The 13894-nt window shown below is 39.8% G+C and overlaps 1 protein-coding gene across 4 annotated transcripts in view; it reads left to right on the top strand.

The window, feature by feature from the left end:
- KANSL2 (KAT8 regulatory NSL complex subunit 2) overlaps nucleotides 1–13894 on the top strand; it is a 295431-nt gene that overhangs the window by 7918 nt on the left and 273619 nt on the right. The gene's annotated exons all lie outside the window — the stretch shown is intronic.

Raw genomic sequence — 13894 nt, forward strand, 5'->3', positions numbered from 1 at the left:
ACAGAGAGAAAGAGACAGACAGAGACAGAGAGAGAAAGACAGAGAGACACAGAGAGAGAAAGACAGAGAGAGAGAGACAGAGACAGAGAGAGACAGAGACAGACAGAGAGAGGAGAGACAGAGAGAGACAGAGAGAGAGATGAACTGGGGTACAAAGAGTCTTGGGCAGGGGAGCACCAATTTGGAGACTATTGCAATAATTTAGATGAAAGATCATGGGGGACTAAATCAATAAGTTCCAGTGAGTAGAGAGGAGGGCTCAGATGTGAGAGAGATTGTAAAGGTAGCAATGGCAAGATTTATCAACTGATTGGATATGGAGCATAAAGGAGAGTGAGGAGTTCAGGGTAATGTCAAGATTATGAGTCTGGGAGACTAGAAGGATGAGGGTATCTTCAACAAAAATGGTAGACTTTGGAAGAAAGGAGGGTTTAGGGGGAAAGATAATGAGTCCAGTTTAGACATATCAAGTTTGAGTATATCTCCAGAACATCCAGTTTGAAATGGGAACTCAAGGGAGATACCAGGGCTGGATATATAGAACTTGGGGTCATCTTCATATAGATGATCAGTAAAAATCACAGAATCTGATGGAGTTATCAACAGACAGGTCATAGAGGGATAAATGGAGAAGGCTTACGGCAGGTCCTTAGAAAACATTCAAAGAAAGGAAAGTAATATGGTCAGCAAAGGAGAATGAGGAGCGGTCAGACAGATAGGGAGAGAATAGTTTCACAAAAACACAAAGAGGAGAGAATAACCAGGAGATACTGGTCAACAGTGTTAAATATGAGGGTTAGGTCCAGAAAGATTAGGACTAAGAAAATATCAGATATGGCAATTGAAAGCTCACTGGTAACTTTTGGAGAGGACAGTTTAAATTGAATGATGAGATCAGAAGCCAGAATGCAAAGGGTTAGGGAGTGAGTGGAAAGAAAAGAATCTGAAGCAGGGATAATAACTTTTTCAAGGAATTTGTCTGCAAAAGGGAAGAGAGATACAAGATAAAAATCTGAAGGGGGTACTAGGATCTAGGACCATCATAGAACTCAAAGACGTAGACAACCCTAACCTGCAAAATGAGTTTGCTGTTATCCTACCCCACAACTCAGGGGTTCATCAATTCCGTTCTTCACTATCACACCTCATGACCCACAAGTCCATGGAGATTGGGAAAGGAATGAGGATGTAGGAAAGGCACAGGACAGGGTAGGATGTTACCCCCTTGCTTCAGGCCCCTATAGACTGTTCTTCCCCACAACAGAGACCACAAGGAGATCACCAATACTTCCTAACCTGAGCTCTGGGGTAGAGTGGAAGATGTGTGGGAAGGAGGATCAAGATGAAGAAAGGAGCCCCGGTTTGAACAAGCTTGGTAAGCTCAGAGTTATTCCCTAGAACATTTCTAACACAAGCATATAGGTAGTTCAGCAAGGTTGGCAGATTAGTAAAATAGAACAAAGGGCAGATGATATCTCTTATTGGCAGATAACATGGTTCAGTGGAAAGTTCAAAGTCAATTAGAAAATGTAAAATATCTGATATAAAAAAAAATGGCTTGGAAAACAAGTCAAGGAGAGATAATAGCAATAGTGATGCCAAAAATAAAGAACCTCTGAAACATTTTAAGAAATGCACAGAAGAGAACAGAAAGAAGTTCAGAGGGAAGCCTAGACAAGCAGGACAGTTTTGGAAGGAATTTGTGGAATGGATTATATATTTTTAATTGCTCAAAATTTTTCTGTTTATTGTTTGTCTCTGTGAGGCCAGCTCCTTATTGGGCAAAGTATCATCAGGCCTGTTTCTCTGAAGTCTTCTGTTCTCAGTCTCTGCTAGTCTCACAATTTCAAAGCCAGTTTACCTATCTCAGCTTCAGTCTTCGAGGGTATATTGGCTAAATCTCTACCTGATAAAGACAGGCTTTTAGCTCTTTAATCCTAATCTTTAAGCATAGCCACCATACCCAGCTAACAAAATCCAGACAGAGTTCCCCCAGGCACATTGGGTCTTTCCTTTTCTATCCCTATGTCTGGACTGGAGATTAAAGCCTTGTGTTACAAATAACTACCTAGTTTAAGATGCAGGCAATCTGAAATACTCCTAAAATTCTCTCTAGTTAAGCTGCAAATTAATTTGAGCCAGAACCAAAGATGGAATAAGGAGGCAAGGTCAGTGCTCTCCATCCACCTGCCCAAATTCCTGTCATCATTCCTACTGTCATCTCTGTCGGTAACAAAGTCCAAGTGCTTTGGTACTGTATTGTGGCCAACAAAACCTCTGTCTTCCTACTCTAAAATTTGGTGCCCAGGACTGAACATAATACTACAGGTATCCACTGGCCAGTGTAGAGAACAGTGGGACTATTCCCTTCCCCAGAACTGGACACTGTATCTCACTTAATGCAGCCTAACATCTTGTCATCTTTGGAGGGGTCAGGCATAGAATACTTAGAGCTTTCAGTCTCACCAAAACCTCCAGATTGTGTTTTGTTTTTTTTCAAATAAACTCTAATAGAATCAGATCTCTCCCATCTTATACTTCTCAAGTTGATTTTTCAAAATTCAGGTGTAAGACTTTGCATTTATCCCTATTGCCTTTCATCTCATCCTATTTGAGCCAACATCTCATTAATATTTGAACCAAATGCCTAAATCTTCAGGGATGCTGATTCTGCTCATTTTCTCACTTAGTTTTGAATCATCTGCAAATTCAATAAGCATGACTTTATCTGAGTCCCTGATAAAAATGCTCCTGTCAGAGGGCCTAGTATAGATCCCTGGAGCATTCCACTAGATTCAACTGTAAATTCCTTGAGCTCAGGGATGGCTTCTTCTTTATCTTTGCTTCTATTCCTCCATGACTTTGCACAGTGAATGCCCCAGGTCCTTAATAAATGCCTGTTGAATGATTTATTAGATAAACTCTAGGGGGACCATATTTGTGAAGTGAATTAGGATAATGATATACCATTCTCAATGAAGTTTGGGGAAATAAAAACTCAGAAAATAGGAATGGAATGATGTAAGGGGCGTGGGTAGCCCCTTCTTCAGAATATTTTCTTCCTCTGCCATAAATTGAACCACCAGAGGTTCATTGCTTTTGGTCTTGGATGATTTTCTAGAGTCCCTTTTTGTAATACAAATACTCCTGCGTTACTCCTTGGCTAGGGACCATGACCACTAACTTTCGAAGGTTCAGAGCAGCACAGACATAGTTATGCCAGACTTGCTATTGCTTTAAAAGTCAGTGCTTAATAATTGACCAATAAAAGGATGTTGTCTCAAATTGGAGACTTCTCATGAGGCAAACAGCAATTCAGCAAATCTTATGCTACTTATTTCCTGGTGTTTCCTGATGTATTATGTACTGATTCCTCCCCCCCCCCCCCCCCCCCCCCACGCCAGTTTTAGAGAACCCTCTGGTTTCTCTTCTATGACTCCTGGTGAGCTTTTTGAGCCCTGCAAGGCACTTTGTTTCTCTTCTGGGATCTTGGCTGAGAAAATGGCCTTACTCCCTTTCTTCCCCCCAAGTGTGCCCTCTATCTCTGGGCTTATTAGTCATAGTTAATCACAGGCTCAGCCACATAACGGGCAGGGGTAAAGTCTGAATTTCTGGTTAAAACCAAAAAAAGGAGATCATAGAGGAGACCAGCTGTATGTCTCTCACATATATTCCAGCAAATATCTGAAAAGGGGACCAGATAGAGCAATGTTCAAGAAAACTAAAGATATATAAAGTAAACTCTCCAACCTGGCCCATGACTAAACAAAAAGATGGCCAGAAGCCAGGAGGTGCAAGGAGAAAGGTCATGCCAGGAAAACCAGCCCAAGAACTGCTACAAATAAACCTGGATCTATGAGTACTCTGAAGAGACACTGGCGGGGAGAGGGGGAGGGGTTCAAGGAGAATGGTAGGAGGTTGGAGAGAGTCATCATAAGCTCTCATATTCTTATAAATACACTTATTCTAATAGCAGTCGAACAGCATGATTTCAGTCCTGTCCTGTCAGAACGGAAGCAGGAGAAAGATCTATTACTTGCACAGAGACAAGGCCTTAGTTATGCACTAGGAACCACAGCAAATTATAGGACCAGTTTGGTGCCTGATGTGCCAGGGGCCTTGCAGGAGGCCTGAAACCAGTATCAGTGTAATAAACAAACAGAGATTCCAGGAGACCAATAATGAGTCATGCAACCCATCTCCTAATGGAGAGGTAATGGACTTGCTGCAGAATGAGACATACAGTTTTGGTCATAGTGAATGTGAGTGAATTTGTTTCACTTGAGTACACATATGTTTACCAGGGTTTTCTTTTTCAATGAGGGGAGAAACGGAAGGGAGAAAAATATAAATCTTGCTAATTGATTAAAAAAAAAATTAACTAGTAGAGGCAAAAAAAAGAATAACTAGAAGAAATGAAATGAGATAAAATATGAAAATGAAATTGATATAACAGCTCTGGAGGAAAAATTGGAAGGAGAGCAAATAATTTAGAACAGAAGGCAGAAAACCTTACCTTTAAGTGGACCCCTTGCAAAATGTAAATGGAGCAAACAGAACTCAATGACTCCATGAAACAACAAGAAATATCAGAACCAAGTCTAAAAATTGAAAAAAATAGAAGAAAACATAATTAGCCTCCCTGAAAACAATGCATCAACAAAAATACCTGCATTCGATGTTGCAAAATAAAACTGCCCAGATCTACTAGAACCTAAGGGCAAAATCAAAATAAAAAGAATACCCCAATGATTGATTACCTAAAAGAAATCCCATACTGAAAACATCCAAGCCTATTAGAGCCAAAATCCAAAGCTTCCAAATCAAAGGGAAAATACTGCAAATAATCTGAAAGAAAATACTCAGGTTCCAAGAACCCCAATCAAAACCACACAAAATCACACTGAAATTACTATAAAGACTAGAAAAACTTAGAGCTATGACATCTGAAAAAAACAAAGGATAAGGGCTTACAACCAACATGAATAACTGACCCTGCAAAACTGAGTAAAATCCTACAAAGGGAAACAAAATTACTTTTAATAGAATAGAGCACATTAAAGTATTCCTGATGAAAATACCAGAGCTAGGTAGAAACTTTGAAATGCAAACACAGGAGTCCAGAAGAACCTAGAAAGGTAAATACATTTTAGCAACTGAAAGGGGCTAAATGATGATGAAACAATTAAATTCTAATGGGGAAGAAAACACAACTGTCCCTTCAGAATCTCACTATCTTCAAGGATCACTGAAAGAGTTAGGAAAGACAGAAACACAGGAGCTAGGTATACTATTGTTCTCTTTTGCTGATTTTAAGAAAGTAAAAAATAGAGGGGAAAGAGAGTACACTACAGAAGAAACAAGGAAGAAGGGGGAGGAAAGGGGCAGAGCCAAGATGGCGGAGTAAAAGCAGAAACTTCCTTAAGCTCCCTCTCCAGCTACCTCCGATACCTGTAAAATATGACTCTAAACAAATTTTAGAGATACAGAACCCACAAAGTGACAGAGAGAGACAAATCTCCCACTGAAGGCAGCCTGGCAGGCCAACAGAAAGGGTCTATCACACCGAGCTGGGAGCCATGTAAAGTCCTGCAGTCCCCAGGGCAGTCCAACCATCGGCCTAGACCAGCTGGAGCAGACTTCAGGAGAGTAAATCACCAGCAGCTGTGGCAGTTTCCAGACTTCTCAACCCATAAACACCAAAGAGAAAATAAAAGGTCAGTGGGGAACTCTGTTGGAAGGGTAAAGGAAGAGCACCATCTGGCCCCTGCCCCCAGGGCAAGAAGTGGCAGAGGCATGGTGGCTGTCCACATGACTGCCTGAGGAACTCCTGGCCTGCAGATCACAGGGGGCCCAAGCAACCATTCAGAGGGTAATTGCTCTTTCTTTGACCTACTTGGATCTGAGTTGCTATCTTGGGCAGTGGTTCTGGGGTGAGAAACACCAGTGTGCCAGAGCTTGGGGAGTGTGTAGAGAGGGCACCCTCCTCATAGCGCTGATAACATCTGTGAAAACCCCAGTGATTTGGGATATAGCTGTCTCCACCTCTGGAAGCAGAGTTCTATCATGGCAAAGAACTCAAAAGTCAAGTAATTGGCTAGCAAGATGAACAAGCAAAGGAAGAGCAATCAGACCATAGAATCCTTTTGGGGGGACAAAAAGGATAAAAACCTGAAACCAGAAGAAGACAACAAAGTCAAAACTCCTCCAAGAAAAGCTTCCAAGAGAAATATGAATTGGTTATAGGCCATGGAGGAGCTCAAGAAGGATTTTGACACTTAACACTTACTAGCCATGTGACTTTGGGCAAGTCGCTTAACCCCAATTGCCCTGCCCTCCCCCCTGCAAAAAGAAAAAAAAATATTTTATATATATTGCAACCACTGCTGATTTGCCTAAGATCAGGAAGGAATTAACACATTGGAGAGAGAAAAATAGGCAGGCCTATTTTACAGACCACATGTAAAATAGGCAGGCCTATTTCACAGACCTTCACAGGCCACATGTAAGCTCAGATGGAGAGTGTCTAAAGCCTTTCTTTCCCCTCTCCTCCTCACAGACACTCATAGTATATCTTCCCTTGATTGCCACTAGGAAAAAGAGAATCAATGTGACCAGTCAATATCCTTTAGAAGTATATTTAGTTCAGGCTTAGGTGCAACCAAAAGTCCTTTTCTTCACCACATAGTAAGGGAACAGGAAACAGTTACAGAATATCTACATGTGCTCTGAAAAAGAAGAATTGGGCCCCTTCATTCCATGATATCACAGATTTCTGGAAGCAGATTCCCTAAGACACCATGCTCCAAGACTGAATCCTTACTGGGCTGTCCCCTGTAATACAAGTCATTTCACCAACCATATGAAAAAGCACTTCAAATCATTTATAATAAGAGAAGTTTAAATTAAAACAACTCTGAAATTCTATCTCACACTCATCAGATTGGCAGAGATGATGCAGATGGAAAATGACAATGGTTGGATGGACTGCAGGAGAAGAGACACAATGATGCATTGTTTGGTAGAAGAATGAACTTGTCCCATTATTTTGGAAGAACAATTTAAAACAATGCTCCAAAAGTCACTAAATTGTTCATGCCCTTTAACCCAGAGATAATAATGAGATAAAAGAAAAGAGGGAAAGGACCTATATGAACAAAAATGCCCTAAATCCCTAATAATTAAACAAATGCAAATTAAAATTCTTAGATACTACCTCCCAACCATTGGGTTGGCTAAGATGACAGATATCATACAAGAGACAGCAACAAAAAATCCCAAAGAAAAAGAAGAGCAAAAAAGCAAAATGACTGTCTGATGAGGCTTTACGAATAGCTGAGGAAAAAAATAAAGGAAAAGGAAAAGGAAAAGGAGAAAGGGAAAGATATACCCAACTGAATGTAGAATTCCAGAGAATAGCAAGGAGAAAATAAGAAGGTTTTCTTAAATGAGCAATGCAAGAAATAGGAGAAAACAATAGAATGGGGAAGACAAGAGATCTCTTTAAGAAAATTAGTTCTTTCCAAGGAATAGTTTACCTGTCAGATTTATGGAGAAGGGAAGACTTTATGGCCAAAAAAGAGATAGAGAGCATTATAAAATGCAAAATGGATAATTTTGATTGCATTAAATTGAAAAGCTTTTATACAAACAAATCCAATATAACCAAGATAAGGAGGGAAGAAGAAAATTGGGAAAGAATTTTTACAACCAATATCTCTGATAAAGGCCTGATTTCTAAAATATACAGAGAATTGAGTCAAATATATAAGAATATAAGTCATTCCCCAATTGATAAATAGTCAAAGGATATGAACAGGCAGTTTTCAGAGGAAGAAATTAAAGATATATATAATCATATGAAAAAATGTTCTAAATCACTATTGATTAAAGAAATTCAAATCGAAATAACTCTGAGGTACCACATTACACCTATCAGAAGGGCTGACAAGATGAAACAGGAAAATGATAAATGCTGGAGGAGATGTGGGAAAATTGGAACACTAATGCATTGTTGGTGGAGTTGTGAACTGATCCAACCATTATGGAGAGCAATTTGGAACTATGCCCAAAGGGCTATAAAAATGTGCATACCCTTTGACCCAGCAATATCACTTCTAGAGCTGTATCCCAAAGAGACCGTACAAGTGGGAGGATGACCTTTATGTACAAAAATATTTATAGCAGCTCTTTTTGTGGTGGTAAAGAATTGGAAATCAAGGGAATGCCCATCAATTGGGGAATGGCTAAACAAGTTGTGGTATATGAATGTAATGGAATACTATTGTTCTATAAGAAATGAGGAGCAGATGGACTTCATAATAACCTGGAGAGACATATAAACTGATGCTAAGTGAGGGGAGTAGAACCAGGAGGACATTGTACATGATCACAGACACATCATATCTGTGATGACTAACTTTCACAGACTGGGCTCATCTCAGCAATGCACAACTCCAAAGAACTCATAATGGAAAAGGCTATCCACATCCAGAGAAAGAATTAGAGGCTGAATGTAAATTGAAGCAAACTACTTGCTTTCTCTCTTTTTTGTTTTGTTTCTTCTCATTGTTCATTCCATTGGTTAAAATCCTTTTTTACAACTTGACTAATGTTTAATGTGAAAGTATTTGTAGATCCTATATTTGATTGCATGCCGCCATAGGGGAGAGGGGGGAGGAGAGGGAGGAGGAGAAAAAATGGAACTCAAAAATTTGTGGAACTGAATGTTGTAAACCAAAAGTAAATAAATTAATTAAATTTTTTTTAAAAATGAAAATTAGCTCTTTCAAGGGAATGTTTCATGCAAAATGGGCATGAAAGACACAAAAATGGTAGGGACAAAACTAGAAGAGATTAAGAAGAGGTAGCAAGAACATACATATGAACTATACAAGAAATATCTTAATATCACCAACAACCACAATGGTGTAGTTACTGATCTAGAATCATACATCCTGGAGTACAAAGTCAAGTGGGCCTTTAAGAAGCTTTGCTAATAATAAAGCTAGTGTAGGTGAAGGAATTCTGGCTGAGCTACTTAAAATCCTAAAAAATGCTGCTGCCAAAGTGGTGCACTCAATATGCTAGAAAATTTCCAAAACTCAGCAGTGGCCACTGGATTAGGAAAGATCAGTTTATGTTCCAATCCTAAAGAAGGGCAATGCCAAAGAATGTTCAAATTACTGAACAACCAAGCTCATTTCATACACTAGCAAGGTTGTGCTTAAGATTCTGTAAACTAGCCTTCAGCAGTATGTGAACCAAGAATTACCAGAGGAGCAGGCTGGGTTTTGACAAGACAAAGAAACTAGAGACTAAATTGCCAATATTCACAGGATTATGGAGAAAGCAAGGGAGTTTCAGGAAAACCTCTACTTCTGCTTCACTAACTACACTAAAGTCTTTATGTGAATCACAACAAAAAAGCAGCAAATTCTCAAAGAGATGGGAGTACCAGATCATCTTACTCGTCTCCTGAGGAACCTACAGCATATGTTTAGCAATAGTTAGAATCAAATATGGAATAACTAATTGGTTTAAGATTGAAAAAGGAATATGACAAGGCTATCTACTGTGACCTTATTTAACTTAAATGCAAATCATGCGAAATGCCAGGCTGGTCTGATCAAAAGCCAAAATTAAGGTTGCTAGGAAAGATATCAACAATGTCAGATATTCAGATGGTAACACTTTGATGGCAGATAGTAAAGAAGAATTAAGAAGCCTCTTGATGATGGTGAAAGAGGAGAGTGTAAAAGCTGACTTGGAGCTTAACACCAAAAAAAACTAAGATCTTGACAACTGGTCCTTCTTGACAAATAAAGGGAGAAGAAATGGAAGTAGTATCAGATTTTATATTCTTGGATTCAAAGATCACTGCAAGTGGCAACTGCAGCCATGAAATTAAAAGATGCTTGTTCCTTAGAATAAAAGCTATGGCGTATCTGGACAGCAGACTAAAAAGCAGAGACATCACCTTTCTGATAAAGGTCCATGTAGTCAAAGGTATGGTTTTTCCAGTAGTAATGTGAGTAATGTGAGCATTGGGCTAAAAGGAAAACTGAACACCTGTAGCGGCAAGCACCCCAGCGTCCCCAGGGTGGCCGCCAGCACAGGTTCTTGGATCTTCTTTGATAAAGGAAAGCAACTCAAAAGGGGTTAACAAGCTTACTTTAATCAGTCAGACATGTATCGTTTACCTTGGTCAGGGGAAAAAGGTCAGCACCCCGAACTTCAAAGTATACAGGCAGAATTATCAAGACATTAACAGATCAAGTAAACAGCTTTCCAAACTGTCCAACCATTACATCCATACCCAGTCAACATCTGGGTTTCCACATCTGGGTTTTTCAAAGCCGGGGGGGGGGGGCCCTGGACAATGGCTTCCCAGAATACAGATCAAATCACAGAACACTTCTCAAAGTGAGCCCCCAAAACAAAGCCTCACATCAGGGCTTATATAGCCTTCTCCTGGCTCAGAGAATGTAACAACCTTATTGACCCACTGGCCAATCAAAAAGTATCTACTGAAAAACAAGCCTCCCACCCCAGGCTTCAGGTGCACTTTAGCCTAGGGGCAGGGAAGATCTTCCAAATTTGCATTCCCATTACAACACCTCAGAACTGACACTTTGGAATTGTGGTGCTAGAGAAGACTTTTGAGAATCCCTTGGACAGCAAGAAGATCAAATCAGTCAATCCTTAAAGAAATTAATTCAGACTATTCATTAGAATGCCAAATAGTGAAGCTGAAGCTTAAATACTTAGGCTACATAATGAGAAGACAGGACTCATTGCAGAAGACCTTGATATTGGAAAAGATTGAAGGCAAAAAGAAAAGGGGATGGCAGAGGATAAGATGGATAGATAGTGTCATGGAAGTGATAAACATTAAATTGGACAGACTTTGGGAAATAGTAAAAGATAGAAAGGCCTAGTGTGCTCTGGTCCATGGGCTTATGAAGAGTTGGACATGACTGAATGACTGAACAACAGCAAAAGATGACAGAAAAGGAAAATTATAAATTCTGGAGGGAATGTAGGAAAATAGGCATGCTGATGCATTGTTGGTGGAGCTGTAAACTAGTCTGACCATTCTGGAGAGTGATATGCAACCATGCCCAAAAAAACTACAAAACTGTGCTTATCTTTTGACCAGCAATACCACTACTAGGTCTGTATCCCAAAGAAATCAGAGAAAAAGGAGAAAGACCCATGTGTATAAAAAAATATTTATAGGAACTCTTTTTGTGGTGGCAAAGAATTGTAAACTGAAGGTATGCCCATCAGTTAGGGAATGGCTAAATGAGCTATGGTATATTAATGAGATGGAATACTATTGTTCTGTAAGAAATGGTGAAGGGAATGACTTCAGAAAAACCTGGGAAGAATTGTATGAACTGATGAAAAGTGAAGTGTACATTCAGGAGAACAATCTACACAATAACAACAATATAGTAAAGATAATCAATTTCAAAAGATTTAATAATTCTGATCAATGCAATGACCCATGATATTTTTAAAGGATTTATACTCATACTTAAGCTAATAGATAATTTCCTCTATCAGGCAGAATAAAGATGGTGGAGCAAGAAGAATCATTTTAGTACAGTACAACTCCTGTTCAGTGACCTAGAAAATGCACCAAACTAAATTCTGATGAGAAAAGCCAAGAAAAAGTCACAATGAATCATTCTTCCAGGCCAAGGCAGCTTAAGGAGACAGACAGAGAGGTCTACAGATGCTGGGGTTGGGGTCTGGACAGGAGCAACTGGGGAATTCCAGTGCCCAGGGATACCAAAAGGAACAAAACAGAAACAAGGCAGGAAACACAGAGGCAGAAAGTGATCCCAGAGGATCCAGAACTAGTTCTAGGTGCCACCAGAAGCTCCGCTGTCTACTATCTAGCCCTAAGTCACAGATCAAAGATGGAGCAGAGCTTTCAAGAGCAAGGAGGCTGGCTGTGAGCTGAGCTGAGCAAGGAGCAAGTTCCAGGAGTGCAGCTGCGTGGCTCGGATCTGAATCACAAACCCAGTGGAGGCACATTACAATAGCGGCTTCACATCCCCACCCCCACCCCCCAGCAGGGGAGCTGCATGGCGCAGTGGACAGAGCACTCACCTTCGTGAATTCAAATCTGGCCTCAGACATCTGCTAGCCGTGTGACCCTAGGCAAGTCACTTAACCCTGTTTGCCTCAGTTTCCTCATCTATACAATAAGCTGGAAACCACTCCAAAAAGACCCCAAAATGGTCACGAAGAGTCTGACACGGACTGAAACAACTTAACCCCCTCAGCAAGTATGTTTTCATAAACAGGAGAGCCTATAAGCTTAGAGAGATTTAAAATATAAATATAAACTAACCATCCTCCCCCCCAGGCCTAGAGGTATACACAAGCTAAGGCAGCAAAAGGGAGATCTGTGCTACCTCTGAGTTTCATTTACCACCTACCTCCCAAAAAATGAGAGACAACTCCACTCAAGAATTATGTGCAGGGGCAGCCAGGTAGCACATAGAGTAAGAGCACCGGCTCCAGTGTTGGGATGACCTGGAGATTGAATCCCAGGCTCAGACACTCAGCACCACACCCAGAAATAACTGGCTATGTAACCTTGAGCAGGTTATTTAACCCAGATTGCTTAAAAAAAAAAAAAAGAATTATGTGCAAATGACTGTATAAATGTTATATGTGGACCCTCTCAAGCCTTTCTTCTTTTAAAACATTCCACCTGGAGAATCCTTACAACCTTATGATTTTGCAATAATAATAAAAAAGGGTTTATTTTAATTGAATAGTGATTAATAATGATTTAAGCATTAAGGAATATACCTTACAGAATAAATGTGCATTTTTGTTTGAAAGATAACTAAAGCTCAAAAGATCCAGTCAGCAAATTAAAATCTACAAGTTTGAAATCGAACTCAACTATCTTCTTCTAACATTAACATCTAAACTGAGATGTTAATATTTGAGATATCAAAAAGAAAATCTATACTCAGTTTTAAGGAAGAGTAAAGTCCTGTAGGATGGGATGCAGGAGCAGCACAGAACAAACAAGCTATGCTCTAAAGGAAGCTGGAATTTTACATATTTCACAACTTTTCATAGACTCGGTTTTAAAGCTGACAATCAGCACTTTAGCAATCATAGGGTCTAACTTTCCCAATTTTCAACATCTAGCAAAATGCCTGCCACATAGCAGGCACTAAAATGCTTGTTGAATTGAATTTGCAGATGAGTAGACTAGAGGTGACTTGCCTGAGGTCACAAAGCAAATAAGTAGTATAGTTAAGTCTAGAATTCAGGTCTCCTGATACATAATCTGTAATGTCTCAGTATGACCCTCCCCAATACCATGAATTATTTATTTAGACTTTTTATTTAATTGATAATTTAAGTAATCTTTTAAATCAAACTGTTTAGATAGGAAGGTTGATTAAGGAGAGAGATTTGGCTAATACCTTCCATGTCTAGAGAGTCCCTGAAAGAGCAGGGTTTGGGGAAAGGTACATGAATTTCAGTTACTTTGGGCCCTATAGCTCCTAATTCTCAGAAGTCCTTGGGTCAGGCTTCAGTTGGACTTTATACCAGATGACATGTAGACAACATCACCTTGATTCCTGTGTCAACTTTTAATTGAACTTGGATCTGACTCAGACAGGAAGCTAGCTGAGTGTAGTATGTTAGAACAAACATTACTAGCACCTCCTGCCCTATGTGCAGTGAGGGTTGCTTGTTACAGGTGGCAGCTTCATTTTCTGTATCTACAGAATCTCAGAATTGGAATGAACCAAAAAAGTCATTCAGTCCAGCCTACACCTAAGCAGGAAATCCCCTCTGTAATAGAGTGACAATCTGATGTAGAGGTAATAGTGCTTGATGGCTACAA

The sequence above is a fragment of the Petaurus breviceps genome, unplaced genomic scaffold, assembly GCF_028583685.1.
Source record: "Petaurus breviceps papuanus isolate PSGF00001 unplaced genomic scaffold, PetGlider_PUasm1.0 191, whole genome shotgun sequence".
Lineage (NCBI taxonomy): Eukaryota > Metazoa > Chordata > Mammalia > Diprotodontia > Petauridae > Petaurus > Petaurus breviceps.